We start from the raw sequence: 23,172 nt of genomic DNA, 5'->3' as shown, positions 1-23,172 counted from the left end.
CCCCAGATTTGAATATGCTTATTTGCACTATCATTCCATTCTAAATATTTTCTCACAATTTCTTCTCTGCATGATTTGCTACTTAGAAGTATGTTTCTTAATTTCCAAACATATGGAATTTTTCTAGTTAGTTATGAATTGTCGACTCATTACACTGTAGTCAGAGATGGAGACTCGTATTACAGTAAGCATTTGAAATCCGATGAGACTTGCTTTATGGCTGACATTCCCAGCAGAGTAAGAAGGCTCCTTTTTCTCCACATCTTCATTCTGGCCCCACTTAATTCATCGCCAGGCAACCTTGAGAGGCTTTTGGAGTCATTCAGAAACAATCCTGTCTCTCTCTACATGCAATGTGGTTCTAAAAGTTATCTTTGTCTCCTTTTAGTTCTGTCCCCATTTACCTTTTACTTAAGGACCAAGGTGGTTTTTCTGAGAACCTAAAAGTAGTTCTCCTTTCAGTTTCAGATGAAACTGAACATTCTGTCTGCAATGATCCTCTCTCTCTCTAGCAGTCAGTACCTGCACAACACACCTCCCTCCATTCTTTTTCATATAGGAAGATATGTATACATCTATAGCCTTGCCTTTGGATGTGAGGTTTGTAAGTAGCATATAACTGGGTTATTTTTCAGAGTCGTTCTAACCAGTTTTGTCCCTTGACTTGGAGATGTAGTTGATCTCGACTTACTGTGATAAGTGAAATAATGAGATTTATTTCTTTCACCTTGCTTCATATTTCCTGTGTCTACCCGTTGACATTTCTTTTCCTAGACTCTTTCCTTCTCTTTCATACTCCATCCTTCCCTTCCACTAATCCCTCTTCTTTAATTATTGAAAAACAAACCCAGACGTCTGAGAACTTTAAGACCTTCCTTCCTTTACTTACTTCAGATACCAGTCTAACGTGAATGACCAACTTTCAGTGTGTTTCAATTGTGTATTTTAACCACCTAAGTTTTATTGCTTCCCCTGGAGAATGTTTGACTGGATTTGTCTGTGTATGTGCCACTTTCTTTTCATTTCATTGTCCCTGCATCTCACATCTCTCCTCCTGAGATCATTTTCCTTGTCTAACACATCCTTGAGGAATTATCTCTAGTGAATCGGCCAGTGGCGAAGGAGGTCTCAGTTTGGTTTTTTATTTGACACTGTCTTTCATTTGCCCTTGTCCGCTGCTGGAGTAGAATTCAAAATCTCCAGTTGTTTTCTCTCAGTGGATGTGTCCATCCTTTCATTTTCTTCTGGTTCCTTGTTGTGACTTCAGAAGTCAGCCCATTTGTCACTCCTGTGAAAAAGATTTGGTTTTTCTCTCAGGCTTCTTTTAAGATTTTTTGCTCTGTTACTGTTCACTGTGGTTCTACTCTGATGTGGTAGGTGGGATTTCTTGTTACGTCTTCTGCTTAGGATTCACTGGACTTCTGTGGTCCATGTCTTTCGTCAGTTCTCATCATCTCTGTAAACATCACCCTTGGCCCCTTCTCACTGTGCTTTCCTTTTAGAGCTCTGATGAAATATTCTTCCATTTCTTTCTATCCCTCCTGCCTTTTCCATTTCTTCCCCAAGTCTCTCTGTGCCACATTCTGGAACATCTTTTTGAGCTTATTTTGGCATTTTCTGTCTTTTCAGCTGTGTCAATCTGCTTGTAAAATTACTTATTGAGTTTCAGTTATGGCCTCACATCTGAAAGTTCTATTTGGTCCCCCTTCAGATAAGATTGGCAATTGTTTGTATTTTATTATTCACTACATGTCATTCCCAGTTCCTTTTACTTCTTTAAACATGATAATCATAGTTATTTTCTATTTTGTGTCTGATGAGTGCAGTGAAATTTTGTGGCTCTCTTTCTGCTTTCTGGGTTTTTTTTCCTGATGATTCACTCTCCTAGTGGCTTTCTTCCTTGTGTAACAAGTGGGTTTTGTCTGGTTGATTGTTTATTTCTCTCTCTTTCTGTATCCTTTTCATCTGCTTTGTACTGCTCATTTAACTGCTTGTTTTCTTTGGGAAATTATTTGTGGCAACTCTTTGGAACATGAATGGAAATGTGTTCCTGTGGAGACTTTCGCTTTCTCTCATCAGGCCCTGGTCTGTGAGCACTCATGTAATATGAATTGAAACAACAAATCCACATTAAGCCCTGCTAGTTGTTACTTCTCAGGGGTGATAGTTCCCTCAACACCCCTGCCCATCCTCTGCTCTGCTGACCCCAAGGCAGTGCTCTTCTGAGTCTGCTGGTCCTCAGGACCACCAGCAGGAGTGGTATTTCTGTTCCTGTTTAGCTCTTACACAGAGACTCCTATTTCTTTGGTTTGAACCCTGCCAGCCCGTGGAAATCGAGCCCACATGGTCAGTTTGACCCCTGCTCAGGTCTCACGTAGCATCAACTCTCCCCTACCTCTCTGTGCTGCATCTTTACTCAGATTTGGGCCTGAGAACGTCATACTTTTACCATCGCTTCAGTGCTTTACCAAAAAATGTTTGGTGTTGAAAAAGTTTTCTTCCTTTTCCGGGCTGCTACTGCTGCTGTTGTTGGGATAGTCTACCTTGATTTGTGAGTTAAGACTCTGCATATCCCAAAAAAAATAAACCCTTTCACAGCAACATAGATGGAGATGAAGGGATTATGCTCAGTGAAATAAGTCAGAAGGAAGAAAAATATCAGATGGAATCACTTACAGGATGAACCCAACAACATATCAAAAAAGACAAAACTTGCAGGCAAACTAGATCTGAGGCATCCAGCAGGGGAGTGGGAGGGGTCAAAACAGGGGAGGGAAGAGCACAGGAGCTGTGGCTCTCCCACAGGGACCACACCTGAGGGGAGAATCAAACACTGCGCAAAAGTGAATAATGTAAAAGGCCAATAAAAAGTTAAATTAAAAAATAGAGAGCTGTATAAAATGTCTAGATACCTACTTTCCCGGTTATCTAATGTCCTCATCAGCTGGTAGATGTATGTGTAGCATTATTATTTTTCATAGTTTTTTTGAAGATTTATTTATTCATACAGAACTGGGGTATAGGCCAGAGATATGGAGGGTGAGAGGATTCACCAGAGACAGAGTGGGGAGCAGAACAGGCAGATCGATGAAGTACACTGCTGAGGGGAGCAGCGGGCGGGCCAGGAGAGGTCTGCCACGCCATGTGGATCTCCTCTGGGGCAGGCAGGGATCGAACTCATGCAGAAGTGGCTTAAGCTTCTCAGTGCTGTGCTTTAACCCGCTACGCCACCAGGGAGGTCCTGTTTTGCATCATTTTGTACATTTTTCCATCTCAGTTGTAATCCCCGTGGGCTTCCCATCACCAAATCTCCCGTGTGCCATCACTATAGTTCAGTGTGTAGCATTATTGTAAAAATGTTCAGGTATACAGAGAAGGGAAGCATTTCAGAGTGAACTCCTGTATTCTCATCATCAGGAGTCTACCGCGCTAGCATTGTCCTGTGTCTGCGCTACCACCTAGCAACCCTCCTCTGTCCATTCATGTCTTGTTTTTTTATATATAAAAAAGTAAGTGGCAGAAAAGCAGCACATTTCCCCCCAGGGCCATTGCTTTTGTATATTTGAATTGTTCACTCAAGTTTCCTTTTCATTTCTCTAAGTTCTGTTTTGCTCTCAATCCATTTGTACATTTTTTATAGTGTCTCATCTTTGGACAGATGTTTAAGCTTTCACTTTTTATGTTTCTTAAACAATTGTGGATGCTATTTCCAGTAGCTGAGGTTGTTCACTGCCTCTCAGTCATCGTGTCCTGTTGCTTTACTGTTTCATAATATTTTTACTATACACTGCTTATTTTTCTTTTTTTTTCTGAGAATTTATCTGTGAGAATTTGAGGTCCTTTCCTCCAAGGAGGGATTTTCATTTGCATCTGCAAAGTGAGAGGGAATAAGAAAATTAATACTCAGGGACTGTCTTAAACTAAATTCTTGCTTTGGGCTTTTCAGACCACCCAGGAGTATGTTATCAGCTGTAAACTGATGTCAAAGCAAGCGTAAGATTATACATTCTCTGGGGAGAGAAGTGTTATCTCCCCTACACCAACTCGCTAGTGTGGAATTTTCTGGACTTACCCTGGGAACAGAGTGTGGCCAGTTCGCTTCTTATTCACTCTACATTGAGGATACAATTCTTTGTAGTGCCACTGTGGTCTTTGAGAGACTCAGGGACTGTCTTCAGAGCCCCATTCCCCAGGATGCTATGAAAACTCATGTTTGAGTTTGCCTGGTTTGGCAAATAGCCCTAAGCGCACGTGCACTTCCATGCATGGGCCCCTCGCTTACCTTCCTGCTTGGCTCAGAGGTGCCTTGTTTTCTCACCCTCTTGCAATAATTTAAGAAGAGCACATATGCTATTTTATCTTACCCTTTTAGATGATTTCCGTAGGAAAGTCAATCACACAGTCAGAAATAAAAGCTGGGTTTTTTTGCTACATATTGAAAATATGTCATAATTTGACTATCCTAAAAAGAACATCGCGGAGACTTTTTCTAGTCTCAAGTAACTCTCATGTGTTCTGTTAAGCATTTACTCAGTTAAACTCTGACTGCCATATAAAAAGTAGTTATTTAGGAGCCTGAAAACAAGATGAGAAGCTCCACACCACATTTGCACAGTTTATTTACTCCCTCCGGGTTTTTCACTTAAGTAGCTCTACCTTGAGGTGAAGGTTTTATTAACATTGCTGTTGATGTAACTATTGGCAGTGAATGTATGTAGTAAAACTTATTTTATACAACTCTTGTGATTCATTTCTGTTGAAACTTACATGAACACATGAGCTGATGGAAATAAGTATGTAAATTAGAACCCTAGTAAGTATATACATTGGAATCCATGTTTAAGTTTAATATCAGCAGTGATAATTAGCAGGACTGATTTTTATGACACTCTGTGTCCCTAGCAGAAGTTGTAAACCCAGACTTACTAAGTAGCCAAGAAGGTTGGGATCTGAGAAGACATAAGTTTAGACAATTGTATGGTCTTTCTCTGAATCAAATTAAGAAATTTCTTGTCTGCTCCTTGAAGCCTCTTGAGACAATAAAAAAGTATTGTCTGAGAAAATTCTTAATAGAACACATGAGAGTTACTTGAGATGAGAGGAAGTCACCATGAAGTTCTTTTTATGATCGTAAATGATCCCTGGGCTGCTCTGAGCCTCCGAGAATGAGCATATAGCTCAGAACACCAGTGGGGTTCTGGGGATGTGGTTTGCTCCTGTGTGGAATTGTTCTCTGACTCGTGGACGGGGATCGTATCCAAGCAGGTGTGCAAGGTCAAGCAGAAGGACATGTTTTTGTCCTCAGATCTTCTCCCCATTCCCTCCCTTCGTCCCTACTGAGTTAGCTCCTTAGAGTGAGGGCTTAGGATATGGGAATAACACATCCGTGCCCTGCCCCAACCACAGGGAATGATTTGGCTACTAAAGGGACGCTGCATTGCCAGAACAGGAGGTAACACTAAGGCCTGTTTACGAATCATTAAAATGTTGTAACTTCGGCCTTCTCTGGTGGCGCAGCGGGTTAAAGCACTGCACTAAGAAGCTAAAGCCACTTCCGCATGAGTTCGATTCCTGCCTGCCCCGGAGGTGGCCACATGGCGTGGCAGACCTCTCCTGACCCGCCCGCTGCTCCCCTCAGCAGTGTACTTCGTCGATCTGCCTGTTCTGCTCCCCACTCTGTCCCTGGTGAATCCTCTCACCCTCCGCATCTCTGGCCTGTACCTCAGTTCTTTATGAGTAAATAAATAAATTTTTTTTAAAATGTTGTAACTTCTTCCACACTAGAAATACAGACTATTTGACAAGCTCTTGTGAGCATGGTGGCCACTGTGGGCTCTCTATGTAAAGCAATGTCAAATACCTGTCACGTTTTCACGCTGTGTGCAACCTGTTGGCAGAGGAGTGTAAGGTGCAGTATGGGAGTGTTAGTAACGTAGGCAGGCCCAGGGGAGAGCCCAGCAGGAGAGACATGCCCAGAAGCAGCAAGGGCCACATCCACCAGGGCCCAGAGGCCTGGCAATTGGCAGGAAGAAGCCCTGGTCAGTGGTGGCAGTCCCCACCCCACCACTGCCTTGTCAGGCCACAGACTCTCCCCTAGCAGACCTTGGAAAGATGAACTGCTCACTGGGGGCCCCAAGCCCTAACAAATAATTCAGCTGCTTGTCACCGTGATGGTGCCGGAGGAGGGGCTTCAGAAGTGCCTGGCTGGAAGATTCTGACTCGCATATAGACAGACCCATGGGCTTTGTGTGAATATAGCTTCTCTCTGCTTTCATAGTATGTGCAGGGTCTGAAATCTGTGTTACCTCTGGAATCTGAATAGATTGTCACCTATGCGAAGGATTTTTTTCCTTCGGCATCCCTGAGATTGCTGAAGGGGTAGGGGGCAAACTGGAGGATGGATGGGATGAGCTCGATACTGCAAACTGCCCTTGGCAGCTTACTGAAAAAGAATGAGCAGCTCAAGCTCTAAATTTGTGGGTCAAAGCAAGATTGGGGAGCAAAAGGCCCTGGGAGATGCCACTTCTTGATGAAATCAAGACTGGAGAAAACCTAGTATGTTTGGACAGAAGAGGAGGAGAAATATACAGCCTGGCTATGTTTGGACTGAACTAGTAAGAAAAACAGAGAAAACCAAATGAAAGAGGAGAGCATGATAATATTAATTCCAGGGAAAACAAAAGCTCACTGGAGAAAGGAAACAGATACATCTGCCCTTAGCCCACACCTCCAGCTTTCAAGGCCACTGCTGCAACAATGAATAGTCAGCTCTGGCTGTGAGACATACCATGTTAGTCTGGGAGTTTCTTGAGTTTAACTGCTGTGGGGTGTCCACCCATGGCCTCCCAGAATAATACCTCACCGCTTGGCAAACTGCAGCAAGCCTGTGTAGAGTCACGAAAAATGATCACAGCCACGTGACCCTTCCAGGGGATTACGGCCTGAGAACTATGCGATAGACGATTCCATCCTTGTGCAAACACATAGAGTATCAACTGTGGGCACCTCCTATCGCCTGTCGGGTGATGTTGACTGAAAAGTTCTTAAGCAATACACAAACTGTATGCATATAACCAAATGAGGGTGCTATGAGAGCATGAAATGAAACAGTTTATATATTCTGGGAGATCAGAAAAGCCAGAAGAGATGATTTTTTCATTCCTAAGAAGAGATGATTGAGAAGGAAAAACCAAGAGTTCAAGGACAGGAGGGTGTTCCAGGCAGTGGGAACAGCATGTGCAAAGACTTACTAGCAGGAGGGGACCTAGGTTACTCAAGAAACAAAGCCAGACCCCAGAATACAAGAGGCAAGGGTGTAAGGCAAGGCACAAGAGTCAGGGAAGAAATGCTGCTAGTGGTGACTGGGAGTTTAGGAAGCCCTGTGCCCCTTCAAAAGGAAGGCCCAAGGTGGGGGGACCTGAAGTGTCTGAATCAACTGGAAGGAAATCAAATAATCTGGCTACCGGCTGTCCCCTAGTGTTCAGGACATGTCAGTGCAGCCTTTCTAATTGCTTAATAAACAACAATGTATGAAAATAAACGTTTGATTAAAAAAAAAAAGAAGAAGCATGTGGGTTATTTTTGGGTGGTTATGGGAACAGAACATTTAAGTTCCCAAAACGTCAGTGAAATAGTGCTGAGGGCAACAATAATCAAGAAAATAAGTTATGCAACTAGTGGAAGCAATGGGAAAAGAAAAAAGAAGCCTCTTTAAAACAAATAAAAATTAACTTCAAGCATAAACTTATAAAACAGTTTTTAACTGGACATTTGTTTCAAGTTGCAGAACTATTGAGAAATTGACTATTGTGGTGCAACAGGCTATAATCCTTACTGAGGAGGGGCCATTCTCTATGCACCATTTGGTAACCTATTTTTTCCACTTCCCTTTAAAACTACACCAGTCCAAGGAGATTCACTCTTAATCCCCTTGTAACAATGGGTGAAGTGCCAGTAAGTCAAGGGGTACTTTTCAGCAACAGTTTCTCTACAAGGTCATTGCAATTGCTAGAAAAATCTTATAAGATCAAAGAATAGCTTCACTCTAAACTGTCTACCTTCTTCCTGGGATGTTTAATGTAGATTCTTTTACTGTGATATAGGTATGAACACTTATCTGCATGCTCTGAATGCAGTCTATGAATTAAAAACATTTTCCACTGTCCATAAGTATCTTTACTCTCAGTAGTAAGCACTAAAATCATTTGAAAGCTAATATTCTACTTTGAATATATGACTCTAAACTGTGGCATATTGAATTGACATTTCTTGTTATTAGATATCTGCAAGGATATAAAACAGAATAGATTGCCATTTGGGAATTTTTTTAAAGGAAACCAAAAACTCTCAAGAAACAATGGTAATTCTAGGGGTAAAAGCTTAACCTAAAAAGGACAAAAGACAAGTTGTTAAGATATACGTAGTCCTAAATAATATCTGTCAAGCATTAGTTCTAATAATTCTCTGGGCTCCCCAATTTAAAACACTTTGGTAAATGGTATAACGTATACAGATTTAGCCACTTAATTTACTTGAGTAACAGCACTCAGCTTAATACATTTTCTTTTTTAAAATTCCTTTCACATTGATCAAATGCCATGTTCCAACCCTACATAAATATATATAAGATCTGTTACTCTCTGAAGATTTCCTGAATTTGCATTTCAGTATTTTAGAAGGTCATGCTTCTTAGTGTATGTAGCTTTCTATCTATTCACTTTCTTTGCTAAATGGCCACCGAAGATCTCATTAGCAGGAATATGGCCCCTTTTTTCCTCACTGCAAAGAGGCATCCTCCATGGCATGGATGTCACCCCTCCATCTTGGAATTTACTCTATTTGTCCACTGAGTGAAGTGGTTTATTGACTGTCAATTTGGAAAGTGCTCTCTGGGATTTTTCTGAACATAAAAGAGTAGAGTGGCAAACGTATTTCATGGTCTTTTTTGTCTAAATAGAATTAGCATGCCCCATTTATCATCATCTAGCAAGAGTGGCTGAAATTCCAAGGAGTGACCAACAGTCCCCACCACACAGTCTCCCCACAGAGAGCCTTGGCTGGATAATCGTGATCGCTGGGGTCTGTTTCTTTCCTGTCTCTCTTAAGCTCAAGAGTTTTTGTACACGTGTGCTTATGTAATGTGTACATTATAAGTGCCTATGAAAGTACTGGGTTTAAAATCTGTTCCTCAGAGTAAAGGAGAGAGTTTCCCTCCCTCCCTGCCCCCATCTGCCCAGTTTCCTCAACATAGTTCCTCCAACCCCCAACTGTTATTTGTTTCTTATGTGTTCATCCAGGGAATCCTTATTTACTTCACGTGAACATGAACATGAACATGGATTGTTCTTTCACTTTATTCTTTAACAAAAGGTAGCCTACTACCTACTCTGTTCAGCAACTTGTGATTTTTCCCTCTCAGTTCACAGAGAGAATCCTCCCTCTTGGTATAACTATCTAGCACTCCACTGTTCTAATGAGTGGATAAGTCATAATTTATGTAGTTGGCCTCCTTTGGCAGGAAATTTAATTTCTTCCCAATCTTTTATTACTACAATAAGACCCTGTGGGTCATAGTTTGCCTATATGCAAATAAATTTTAGGACAGTTTTAGAACCAGAACAGTGAGAATGAATTGCTCTGTGCATATTAATTTTGTCAAGTATTGCCAAATTGCCCTCTGTACCAACTTATTCTCACCCATAATGCACCAAGTCTTCTTGACATGTCTAAAAGGCTTTTCTGGAGAGAAGACATATTTGATCATTTCTTGTTTCCTGTCTCTAAACATTCACATATTGAAAAAATATAGACCGACTATAATGTAAGCTTTCTTAGACCCTGGAGATATAGCAGTGAACCAAACACAAATTCTTTCATAACATTTTATTGTGAGACAGAGAAGTGGATGACTAAGGGTGAACATGGAAGATCTTTCCTGATCATTTAAAGCCTTGTAGACTGAGTCACCAACTCAGATGCCGTACACGAAATGTAAAGAAGGCTGGGCTTGAAAGGTCTGAGGGCATGGTGGGCTCTGGCCCTGGAGACCACAGGTCTATGTGAAGACTACATTTGCCACTCTATCTACATTTCCAGTCATGTAAAAACAAAAGGCCCATGTTCACAACCATCCCGATTTTGAAGAGAAACCAGAAATCCCTAGTTTCAGGTTGGAAATCCATTTTAAATGTTGAAAACTAATTCAAATTCTTAGGAAAACTTTGAGGACAAATTTTTTGTTTATTTCCCTAAGAATCACCAATTTTAGTTATTACAAAGTTGCATTGTTTGTCAAAATAATTGCAAAATAGACTTGTATTGATTGCTATGTTTACTTTTTATTTCTTAGTGTTTTATATAGTACAATTTTCACAGGTTTATTGTGTCTTTGGTGAATTAATTATCTTAACGTTTTCCAAATGACTAGATTCTACTTTTTAGCTTTTATTTTTACAATCCAGGTATTTTTGTTTGTATTTGTTTCCTTTCTATCTTTCTTTGGCTTTATAAAGTCTTCAGCAGTCATTTTAGTTTGTCCTAAAATTCTTTCAGTAAAGGGCTATTCTGCTATTTCTACATATTTTGAAATTCATTTGACTGAAAAACATACATTATTAATACTAGTGGAAAAAGTTATAGTTAGCATTTTGTAATCTCAGGTTATAATGCATTAGGGAAAAGGGAATAATTTTTATTGTTATTATAATAGTTTATTTTTACATCATTTTGTGCCTTTTTCCATCTCTGCTGCAATCCCCAAGGACTTCCCATCACCAATTCACCTGTATCCCATCTCCATATTCCCGTGTACTTCTCTTCCTGCCAAATTTTGATCCCATTCCCCACTCCACCCCCATAAAATGCCTCTGGTATATAACCGTTCATTATTATTTCCCCTCCCTAGTCCTTTATGCTCCTGCTATGAATGAAACCATCTAGTATTTTTTTTTCTGGCCTATTTCACTAAGCATGATCCCTTTCAATGCCATCCATGTTGCTGCAAAAGGCATGGGTTTATCTTTTTTGATTGCTGATAATATTCCACTACTTATATGTACCTCATCTTTTTTTTTTTTAAGACTTATTTATTTATGCTTATAGAACTGGGGCATAGGCCAGAGGTATGGTGGGTGAGAAGTTTCACCAGAGACAGAGTGGGGAGTAGAACAGATATATCTATTGAAATACACTGCTGAGGGGAGCAGCAGGCAGGTCAGGAGAGGTCTGCCATGCCATGTGGGTCAGCTCCCTGGTGGAGGGTCAAACTGGTGCTGCAGTGGCTTCTGTGAGCTTCATAATGCATTGCTTTAACTTGTTGCACCACCAAGGAGAGCCTATGTATCACATCTTTTTAATCCAGTCATCTACTTTTGGGCATTTGGGTTGATTCCGTGTCTTTCTGATTGTAAATAAAGCAGCAATAAACATGGGGGTGCAGGTGTCTTTTTGAATCAGTTTTTTTTTAAAGATAGATTTATTTATTTATTCGTACAGAACTGGGGTACAGGCCAGAGATGCGGAGGGTGAGAGGATTCACCAGAGACAGAGGGGAAGCAGAACGGGCAGATCGGCGAAGTACACTGCTGAGGGGAGCAGCGGGCGGGTCAGGGGAGGTCTGCCTCGCCATGTGGTCACCTCCAGGGCAGGCGGGGTTTGAACTCTTGCGGAAGTGGCTTTAGTTTCTCAGTGCAGTGCTTTAACCCGCTGCGCCACCTGGGAGGGCCTGAATCCGTATTTTTATGTCTTTTGGGTAAATAACATAGGAGTGGGTTTGCTGGGTCACATGGAAGCTCCATTTTTAGCAGTTTGAGGAACCTCCAAACAGTTTTCCATGGAGGTTGTACTAGTTTGCATTCCCGACAGCAGTGCAGGTGAGTTCATTTTTCTCCACATCCTCACCAACATTTATTGTTGCTAGATATTTTAAGATGAGCCATTCTCACTGGTGTGAGGTGGTATCTCATTGTGGTTTTTATCTGCATCTCCCTTATTGCATGTGATGTTGAACATTTTTTCATGTTTTTTGGCCATCTGCATTTCCTCTTTGGAGAAGAATCTTTTTAACTCTTCTGCCTGAGGACAAATCACTTTTTAATGGGGCTAGACATATTGATACTAAAACTTATATAGAAAAATAAGTATGTAAGAATTCTAGGAGAATGCTGGAGGGGAGGGAACTATAGTGGGTGGCAGGGACTTACCATGCTCCATTAAAACATACTACAGTGCCTCTATGATTTAAACAGTGTGGTACTGGTGCATGACTAGGCAGATAACCCAGTAGAATAGAACAAAATCAGCCTAAGTACTAATTAAAAATTAATATACAATAAAGGTACCATCTTAAATCACTGGTGCAAAGACTGACTTTTAAATAAAAAGTGCTGGGACAATGGATTGCCTTGGGACAAAGAAAAAGCTAAATCCTTATCTCATACCCTACAAGAGAATAAACTTCGATGTATATAAGATCTGACTATAAAAAACTCATTCAAGTGCAAAAAGAAAACATGGATAAAGTCTTAGATGATCTGGGTATAGGGAAATAACTGAAAAATCCAGTGGTAATATAGAACAGATTGATAAGTTTGACCATAGAAAACTAAAGAAAAAAATTCTCTCTCTCTTTTTTTTTTTTTACTCTCAAATGATCCAGATAATAATATGAGGGATAAAACATAATATTTTTGGAAAGCTACCTGAAAGAAGTACGGGAAGTCTTTATTCTTACAATGTTCTTGTAAGTCTATAATTATTTTAAAACTATATTGTGAAAAAAAAAAACTATATTGTGAGAGTCTGTACTGTATACGTAAAAACAAACAAGACCAACAAGAAATCATGTTTGCCACCAAAATGGGCCTTTGAGCTGGATTACACCCCTGGGCTGCCAGTTTGCAATCTCTAGCTTAGAGTTATTTTCTTAAGTTGACTTTGAGTGAGGTCTGGCTCATAAAAACTATTGCAAAGTGCTGGAGAATGCTTTGCTGCATCTGGAACTTTTAAAGGAGCTTAGTACCAACAGTGAAGCTGCAACGACAACTTTTATATAAATAATCAATTTGGCAATAAAGCAGTTTAAATCCCAGTCCTCAGAGATGAAGGAAAGCGGTTGTGGTCCAGACAGACTTCCCCTCTCCGGAAGTCCTGCATCTAATTAGCTGTCTTTGGAGAGGGCCAAGCCCTCTTGCTTCCTGGTTTTTGCTCTCAGCCATACCCAGCACTCAAGGAGTATCTAATAATCTTTCAGAACCCCACTGTGGAAGAAAATATGTTTGTGTAAATAAGGGGCAGAGGGGAAAGAGAAACTTTAATGTTGAATGAAGTTACAACATTGTTGATATTGGAAAGGGAATTGATGTTCTTATGGCATGCCAAGCTTTTGGGGTAGAGGGAGAAATCAGGGTCTCCTTTAGGGATTCCATGCAACAGATGGAATGGTCACATTCCATGGAGACCAGGCTGTCAGAGCCATACTTTGTTAAGTCAGTTTGCAGACTTAACCAGAGAGACATTCATTCCACCTCTCCCTTCTCACCCTATAATTATGCCTTCTTGATTAATAAATCTAAAGGCCAAAGGGAACACAGACCAGGAGTACCCAGGAAGAAGTCTCTTTGATGATCTTGACCTTAGAAGGCAGCAAAGAATTACTCAAAATGAAGAGCAGGGAACAGCATTTTGGAAAAAGGAACAGCATATGCAAAGGAGAAGTGTGATAGATGTGACATAACAATGGAGCTATGTCTTATTCACTTGCCATTTCTCTATTGTCTCATATCTCTTTTGCAGTCATACAACAGATATGTGGTCTGGAAATGTGAACTTAGCTTCCTGAGGACATGGGGGCCTAGTGGGCATAGATTTAGTATATTCTGCTTCTTAGGTTTCATTCTCCACAATACAGTGTATCCATATCAGTCTGTGACCATCTGCTTCTCATTCCAGATACACTCCACTCACATGGAAGCGGTTTTATTAATTAGTGTTTACCTCAGAATACTTTTCAAGATTTATGTCAATCCTATTCTTTCTTTAAATATATCAAATGCAGTTGTTTCTCAGCCATCCAATTCTGGATACAGTGTACATTACTGGTAGAAACTCAGAGCTGAGACCTAGAAATTCTTGCCTCCAATGACCTGCCCTGTAATCTTGAGGGGTTGCCTCCTGGATAGAAAGGAGCCTTAGATACAAGGTATCCATGGCCATCTCACCCCTTCACTCAAGCCGTGTGACCAAATAAGTCTCTTAACTGCTCTGAGCCTGTTTCGTTACCTGTAAAATGACACCATTAATTTTTGCCTCCCAACAAGATTGTGAGGTCTAATAAAGACCAAGCACCCTGAAAATGCTTGACATACCTCCAGTTGTTTTGACTTTTCCCCAAACGTGGGGCAGGAGCTGGGGGCAACCATCCATGCCCCCAAAACACCACTACCCCCTCTACAGCCAAATGAACCACGGCAAGTCCCCTTCTGACATCTGTGGAGCAAAAGAACAAATGGTTGCCCAGATGCTATATGCTGAAGGGGTTTTCTTCACTCCACCCAATCCAAACTACAAAACTACAAAGAAACCTATAGCTGGAAGGCCAGGTTCAAATTGAAAATGACCACATATTATGAAGTTCTGCACAAGGACATGACCAAGCTCAGGTTCCTGGTCCAGGTATATGGACTCTCCTTCACGGCTGCTTACCCCAGACTCTCACCCCACCAGCAGCAGCCCTTTGGCCACTCCTTACCAAGGATGTATCTGCCTTCAAGAAACATATCCAGTGAAGGAATGTATGCTGGTCTTAGCAGTGGGTTCAGGGCTTTTTGGGTAGGAAACTCCAGAATCTGGAGTCCCCCAAGGGCTTTCTGACACAAGGCAGGTGGGTAAACAGACTTCAGGCAGTCATGTTACCATGCAAATTCCACACACCATGGAGAGCTGCCAAGGACTTGAAAAGGCCTCCTGTAGCACCAGCCCAGATAATGGCATCCCCTACTCCGGCCTAAGGACAAGACAAGGCCAAATTTGACATTTGAACAGGAACCATAGATTGGCTGGTGACCCAGGAGGTGGTCTGGCATGAAGAGTTCTCCCTGGAGAGGCTGTTCAGCAGACTGCACTTTCCAAAACTGCCATCACAGTGTTCCCACTTACCTGCTTTGTCACCTTGCCATGTCCCAGCAAGAGGTGGAGCCTGGTTCTCCTCCCCCTGAGCCCAGTGATTGGTGGGCAGGATGCAGGAGTGATACTGAGGATCTTCTGAGCACAGGCCAAGCCATGTGATTTGAGCTGCCCCTGGGGGGAGGGGGGGTTCTTTCAAAGGACACTGCTCTTGTAACTGGAACCATGATGTAAGGATGCTTAGGCTCCTGGCGAGACCACTGTTTTGAAATATGGGGTTTACTATTATTCAGTTACAGGGAGGCCACATATCAGGAGGATATGACTGCCTGCCAGCACAAAGAGAGTTTGTTAAAGTCACAGTTCCCAGGAGAAAGGGCTATTCCAGGGCATGAGGGCCTCTCAGGGAAGCCCAAGGGCCAGAGAGATGGCAGGGGGGAAAGGGAAACTTTAGTAAGGGGCTTCATTGTGGTTTCCACAGAAAGGAAGGGGTGAGACAGAATAAGCAGGTTTAGAATTAGCTGGTTTGGAAAATGTCTTTGGGTCTGAGTGAGGCATCTGGATCTCCCTGGGTGTCTGAAACCAGGCCATGAGCGCATCAGGGCTGGAGAGCAGTGGCCCAAAGGACTAATGCTCAATAACGGAGCTGTGTGTGGGGAGGGGGTCCAGATTGGTTGGTTTGCATCTGGAAGACATGATCTTTCTCTAGGAATGAGGGGTCATCACTCCTTGGTTGGCAAAGCCCCGAGATGACAACACCACGTATAGCAAAGAAAAGACATAACTTGCACAGCCCTTTGCAAGTTTTCCAGCCAGTAGCCTGAAAATCTCAGTCTAGAACTGCCACCAGCTGTGATGTGAGGAAGTGAGCCTCGCGTGATCACACCCCCTGGCCTTCACAGCCCAGGTGATTCTGAGTGAGGCAAACGGGAGCTTTCCTCCCATGTTCCGCCCACACTACAGAGCAGACTGGCCCAATGGTGGTGTTGAAGTCACAAAGTCTGGGAGTCACATTTCATGCAACCACAGTAACTTGAACAATGTGATGAGCTAAATCAAACAGTTCTCTCTCCCTGGAGTGTACACTTGGGCTTTATGAGAATTAAGGAGTTACAGGAGACAAGTGATTAAACCCAGAGAAGCGGGGAAGAGATCCAGCTGAATCACATTCGTGATGGACGGCTGATCCTGGAGTAACAGGAGTGCCGGCCTGGAGTGACTGATCCAGCGCGACCCGGTTCCCGAGGTCGGCTGCGGGACACCTCATCCCTGAGGTCTGGCAGGTTTCTCCTGGCGGGTTAGGAGGGAGTGTACAGGCAGGAGACAGGCTGCTTTCCTGAGATCTATTGTTTTTCTTCTGTGCCTGTGTCTTCCCCTCCCTCATGCCCAGAGGAGAAGCCCAGCCCTCTGTCCATTCAGGACACTGGGGAAGATTGTGGGAAAAGTAGAAATTGCCGGCCACCCCCTTGTCCTCCCTTGTGGTTAGGAGCGTGAGATGGGGTCCCAGAAAACCAGGAGGGCCAGAGAAAGGCTCAGGGGAAGCTCAGAGGCAGGTAGCGCTTGGCAGGGCAGGGTTTAGAGAGCCAGAGGCAGGGAAGGGAGGGGAAGCAGAAAGCACCAAGGTAGGAGAAACCAGCCTGGGCAGACGGCCATGTCACATGTGGGCCCTGTGTCTGGGCATGTATACGTGCCTGTGGACCGGTGAGCTGTGCCTATGTGCCAAGATGTGTCTGTGACCAGACCTGCCTGTGAAATAGCTCCCACCACAGACCGTGGGCACGCCTGGGTCTGTCCACCTCCACTTGCACGTTTCTGCAAGCACAGGCCAGGGAATAAAGGAGGTGCCTGTGACTGGGCCAGAGCCCAGATCTGGGGAAACTAGGTGAGAGAGGCCAGGTGCCAGCAGTGAGGTGACAGCAGCCCTCACCAGCCGGAACAGGTGTCACCTGGTGCTGATGCCAGTACACAGGGGCACATTAAAGGAGCACCCAGGTGGACACTGGCAGCGGAGGCTCCCAACTCTAGGGACTCTTCGGTATTGGAATCATCAAATCAACTTGAGCTTCTGACTCTGCCTCTTTAGGAGCCTGGTAACTCCTGCCAGTGGGGCCGAGGACAGGCTGGGCTTCCCTGCCCACTTCTCCAGAGGCTGCTCCTCCGTAGCAGGGCTCCAGGGCAGGGCCGATTCATTCCCCACCCACAGGGCTCCAGGGTTGTTATTCTACCCTAGTTATCTAGACAGGGCAGGATGGGATTTTGGAGGTAGAGAGGAACTGGTTGGGGGTTCCTCCTCCAGGAAGTCTTCTTAGATTTTGAGCAACTTGAGGATGCAGCATCTCAACCCCAAGATCCCAGATTGTCTTAGACTGGGCTGTGTGCTGCTTTCAGTTTCCCCCAAACACTCCTGACCACAAACTTCATGCCAGGTGTCCTCTTCTATCTGGGTTTAGGACCCCTGCCTGACTGGCCTTTTCTCCAGCACCCAACACCCACTTTGCCACTTCGTTTCCTACCCCAGGGCTGCCAAGTGCAGCACAACACAATTCCCTTCCAGATGAACACACACACCCTCCCATTCTAAGGCCCTTTTTTGGCTAATACCCTGGGAAAAGCTGAACAGAACTTGTAGGTGAAATGGGGGACATGACTGAGCCACACTGGCTACCACATACCCCAAGGAGTTGGCAAGGAAAGAGGCTCGTCAGTTTGGGGTACATGGAAAGGACCTCACTATGCAGGCCACCAGGGGGCAGACTATGCCTGCTGGCCCACTGGCTCATTGGGGGCCTTCGTAAGAGTAAAGTGAACGTAGGTGAGAAGACTGAGCACAGGTCCACTTGGGGAAAGGTGGAGGCACCCCTGGGTCAAGGACAAGGGAGAAGAGGGCTCACAGGCACACACAGGTGATGGCTGGAGGAGTCCACGTGTGATGAGGGAGCAGGCCTTGGTAGGGGGGATCAGCATGTCGGGGAAGCACCGGTGTTGAGCGCAAAAGGGCCAAGTCACTGGAGATTGCATAGGGCTATGTCCTGGGGAAACTCGAGTGGGGGGATAAGACAGTGTCTTGGGGCACAAGGAATCCCCCTGACTTCCTAACACCTCTATAAGTGTGGGGAGGGGCAGCTGGCATTCACACCCCGCCTCAAACCACCCCCTCATTTCAGGGGAGCTGCCCCCAGCCCAGGGATGGAACTGTGACTTGGGTCGATGACAACATAGTCTCCACGGCTGCTTCAGCTGGTTTCATTTGTTTTTCACTTCAACCTACAGCTCTGAACTAGTTTTTTAAAATGGTGCCTATTTTTTGCTCAAGACGTGTCAATAGTACTCAGGGGTTAAAATGCACTTTGAACCTGATCTTCAAGACCCCACCTCTCCCTCCATCGTTATAAACCACCACTCCTCCTTGTCTGCAAACTTCTCTGTGGATGCTGTAAATGGAGAAGTCTTACGCAGGAAACTGGGGGTTCTGAAATGACTGCCATATTCGGGGGGATTCCCTGAAACAGTGCTACTCTGTGCCACCCTCTGAGTATTCCTCTGTCTTTTCCATTAAGCTGTGAGTCCCTTGAGGGTTTATTTGGCCCACAGCTGGCACACTGAAAGCACCTGATGTATACCCAATAATAAGCAAAAGGCCCGCTGCGGGCATGGCTTTGTCCAGCCAAAGCTAGGGCAGGCCTTTCTGGAGCTGACTTCAGACTTGGCCTGGTTCCCATTAGAGAAGAGGGAATACTGCCTGGAGAAACTTCATCCACGGTGACCCCGAGGGTCAGGTTTGTGTCCACTTGACTGACCACCAGGAATCTGTTCAGATCTTACTTCCACTCCTTTCCCAGCAAGAGACCTGCTGTCCCCGGTTCCTGGAGGAAAGAGCTGGAGACAGAGTGAGCAGCATGGAAAGCTTTACTCAGAGAAAGAGAGGGGTACAGAAAAGCACAGGCAGAGACAAGAGACTGAGTAACCGACACTCAGGCCTCGAGACCAAGACCAGCAGACCAGGGACAGAGCCTGCAGGCCAGGGATTCAAAGATGGAGAGCTGGGTGTGGGGCATGTGGGGGGCAGCAAATCCAGAGCATGTCTGAGGGCCCTCAGCTCTGCCTGGGCTCCCACCACAAACCTGAAGGTCATCCTTGTTCACTCCTTAAGTCTAGCCATTAGGCAAGACTTGTCCATTTTCCTCCTGAAAGATCCCTGGAATCTGCCCAACCTCCTCCATCCCCTCATCCCCTCTGGATGAATGCAGCGGCCTCTGGCTTTTCCTGCCTCTTGCACTACCCCTGACCCCATCTGCTAGCCAACAGGAAATTTCTAAACACATATATGAATATTTCACCCTCAAAGCCCCCAGAAAAAAGCCCAGGTACCTTTCCTGCCTGATGTGAGCCCTGCACATCACCTGAGCCTTAGCTCCAGCCATCGTGGACTTTTCCCAGTGTGTTCTGGGGCCCTGCGGCTGTTCTCACTCCCTGGACACTCACACTGCATTGCCCTCTCCTCAACCCTGTCCTTACTTTACCACCTCACTTTGATCTCAATGTCATGGGTTCCTTCCTAGGGACAGCCACTCCCTTACCTTCAGAGAACTTTCACCCTTGTCCCTGCCCACCCTGGAGCTCCACCCAAGGTTCTACTAGAGACGCCAGGCTGCCCTCACCAGTACCCGTCTTTCTACCTGCTCCTGTCCTTGGCTACTCAGTCCAGGCTCACCAGTCCCTGTCCAGGCCCTTAGGCCCTTGGCATTCAGTCTCCAGCCCCTCACTCTATGAACTTCTTTCTTCCCAGGATTATGTTCCTTCCTGCATTTTCCATTTGTCTTTTGTCTAATGGCTGGCATCTGTCCCCAGGTCACTGGGCTGCCTTATCGCCATTTGCCATTCATAGAGAACCCAAAGTGCTGTCCAGCAGGAGCCCTGAGCCTGGCTGACTTGTGTGAGAGTGTTAGTTAGTCCAGCCCCCTAACCCTTGCTTCTGACAACTGTGAGTTCTCCAGTGTCTAACACATCAAGCTAGTGTATATGGATGGGCTTGCAATACATTTTGTTGAATTTATATAATTTGTCGATCTTTTCCTTTTGTAATTTCTGGATTTTTTTTAAACCAATTTTAGGCCTTTCCCATTCACAATGAAAAATATTTATCCCTATTGTTCTGGTACATTTATTTATGTGTAATTTTTTTTTTATAATTTGAGGCATTTTCATATGAAAATGAATGCAAGAATGTGTTTTGCTCTAATGTCTAATCAGCTGTCCCAGTAGTAATTCTTGAATCTTCACTTGTCTGTAAAAATCAAGATATTATCTTAGCTAAGATTCAGTGAGGTATTATGCAATCATTTAAAATGGCAATTACAATGATTATGTCGCCGTGGAAAAAATGCTCATCTTATCATTTTAACCTTTGATTTTTATAGCTGCATTAAAACTTTATCAGCATATAGGCTGGGACAGATTGCAATTGAGAGAAATGAATAAATTTAAAGAGTGTGATGGAACTATGGATGAATTATTTTTCATCTGTGAGTCTCTATAAAATAAATCTATTGAAAGTTTAAATGAATAGAATATAGAGGAAGGAGTTAAATTAGTGAGCTAATTTCTTGAGCTGAAACAAAAACTTGGCTGAAGACAGGTTTTTCGGGGGAGGTAGGACGACCTCAAGAAGCTGAAGACTGGAGAATGCAGGTAAGGGGAAACTTACTGTGGGCTCCCAGGTTACCATTATTGCAGGAACAGTCAAACAGGAGAGACTGTATGAAAACCACTTCCTTTGGCTCTGTATCCCTAAACTCTGGGCTCCTTCCCAGCCTTATCTGAGTAGCAGAACCACTGTATGTTTCCTACCCAAAAGAAATCCAGGTGTCAAGCACATGGATGGATGAATCCAAACATTCCCATACCTGCCCTTGCTAATGAGATGCTTCATCCACCAGACACCAGGACTGCTTATGTCTAGTTCTACACTAAGAATTAGAGGAGAAACACATTCCCCAACACAGCTGTCTCTGGAAGGCCCCTCTCTAGCTCCTAAGAATTCAATAGTTTTTAAAGTTGAATCCAGAGAAACTTTTTTTTAAAAGATTTATTTATGCTTACAGAACTGGGGTACAGGCCAGAGGTGTGGTGGGTGAGAGGATTCACCAGAGACAAAACGGGGAGCAGAACAGGCAGATCAACTAAGTACACTGCTGAGGGGAGCAGTGGATGGGTCAGGAGAGTTTTGCCACACCATGTGGGTCAGCTCCCTGATTGGGGATCGAACTGGTGCTGCAGTGGCCTCAGAGAGCTTCATAATTCGGTGCTTTAACTCACGAGGAAGAGCCCAATGCAGAGAAACTTTTAATTTGCTAGCCCTTGGACCGACCACAAACGTGAAGAGCATCAGAAGTTGGGACAAGGAAATTGTGGCTGCCACAGAGTCCTAGTCTGGTTCTATGCTTGGGAGGTCGGGCAGGGCTCGCCTGTACTACTCAAGGGCTTGCCTTGCTAGCCACAGGGGACTTCACACGACTTTAGCTGGCTACCCCCAAAGACACTTGACCCCCAAGGCAACTGGCACTTGCCCAGAACCAGGAAGGTCCAGCTTTGGATTTGGGAATAAAATACCTACAAATACCTTGCCTAACAATTGCTTTTTATAGCAGCTCCCCTGAAGCGCTTTCTCACCTTAGTCACAGGAGCCTTGCCCCAGGGCTGTCTACAGCAATGGCACCCTAACCCTGATGCACCTGATGCAGTCCAGGGCCATGCGCGGACTGCCAGCGGGGCTCCCGGGAGTTCTTCAACGCTTTGAAGAGGCTCGCCGATTCCCCCGGTGAGCAGGCGCCTAGCTGCAGCAGGCAGACTCCAGACAGGTGGAGCTGTGAGGAAGATCCCACCCGCCTCACCTGTGGATGCCACGACGCAGCTGAACTTACGAGGCCTGAAATGCGCGCGCAACCCGGTAGGGGCGGCATGCGCTCTACGCGGCAGCCCGCCCACTCAGCCCTGCCCACAGCGTCACGCCCGCGGCCGCGCCCAAGTTCTCCTGATTGGTGGAGAGGACGGGCGAGAGCGCCCGCTCCGCCCAGGACACGCCCCCCGCGGTATTGCCCCGCCCCTGGTCTACCGGGCTGCCAATGTGGCTTCCAAATTGGAAATGAAGGCGCGGGCGCGAAAGGACTGACCCTCTGAGGCTAAGAAGCCACTTTCAGTCTAGCCCGCGCCCTGGCCGTCGCCCCACTTATGAAACACAGTCCCTTCCCAGCTCTTCCCGTCACAAGCCAAGTCTTCGACGGGCTCTCCCGGCCCGGTTTACTGCAGAACACTCGGGAATGTCCAGGCCCCCTCGATGGCCGCACCTCCCTCGTGCCAAAAGTCCGTCGTCGAGCCCACGCAATACTGATACGGATTCCGCTGGCACCCCAGCCTGGGGTCTCCAGCCCCAGCTGAAACCCCCTTCCGAACCTCGATCACTCCTGGACCCCGAAACCCAGACCCTCCGGGATTCTCCACACCACCCGCTGCCCTGTGCACCCCCGATTCTCTCCGAATCTTCTCGCCCGGGTTCTTCGTCACGCCAGCACTCCGGGGTCCCCTGCGGGCCATCACGGAGTCAGGGGCCCTAACCTCCGCACACCCTGCTCTCCGAGCCCGCGCTCCTGACTCTTCGGCGTCCGCATCCGGATGCTCCTTACCCAATGTCCCCCAAAAGACACCTTCACTGGACCCTCTCCCCATCTCACACCGTACACCCCTCCGAACCCTACACACACACGCGGATCCAAGCCAGTCCCCCTTCGCGCCCCTCACCCTATTCTTCTGCCAGACTCCTCCCCACTTCCCTTCACCCCAGCCCCTCACCCCACTCGCCCCGCGCCCCAGACTCTCCCCATACACCCCAGGCCCTTCACGTCTACCGCCAGAACCCTTCTGGAATCCCCTACATCCCAAGCCCGTCCCCCCCCCCATTACCCAAAACGCCCAAACCCGCGGCTCACGCCGCTACCCCACCCTCCACTCACCGCCTCCGCCTCACCCCGCACCCCTCTCCCCCAGGGCTGGCAGGCC

The sequence above is a fragment of the Condylura cristata genome, unplaced genomic scaffold (genome assembly GCF_000260355.1).
Source record: "Condylura cristata isolate star-nosed mole 26May11 unplaced genomic scaffold, ConCri1.0 scaffold00004, whole genome shotgun sequence".
Lineage (NCBI taxonomy): Eukaryota > Metazoa > Chordata > Mammalia > Eulipotyphla > Talpidae > Condylura > Condylura cristata.
The sequence above is the reverse complement of the archived record's forward strand: the minus strand, read 5'-3'. Positions refer to the sequence as shown.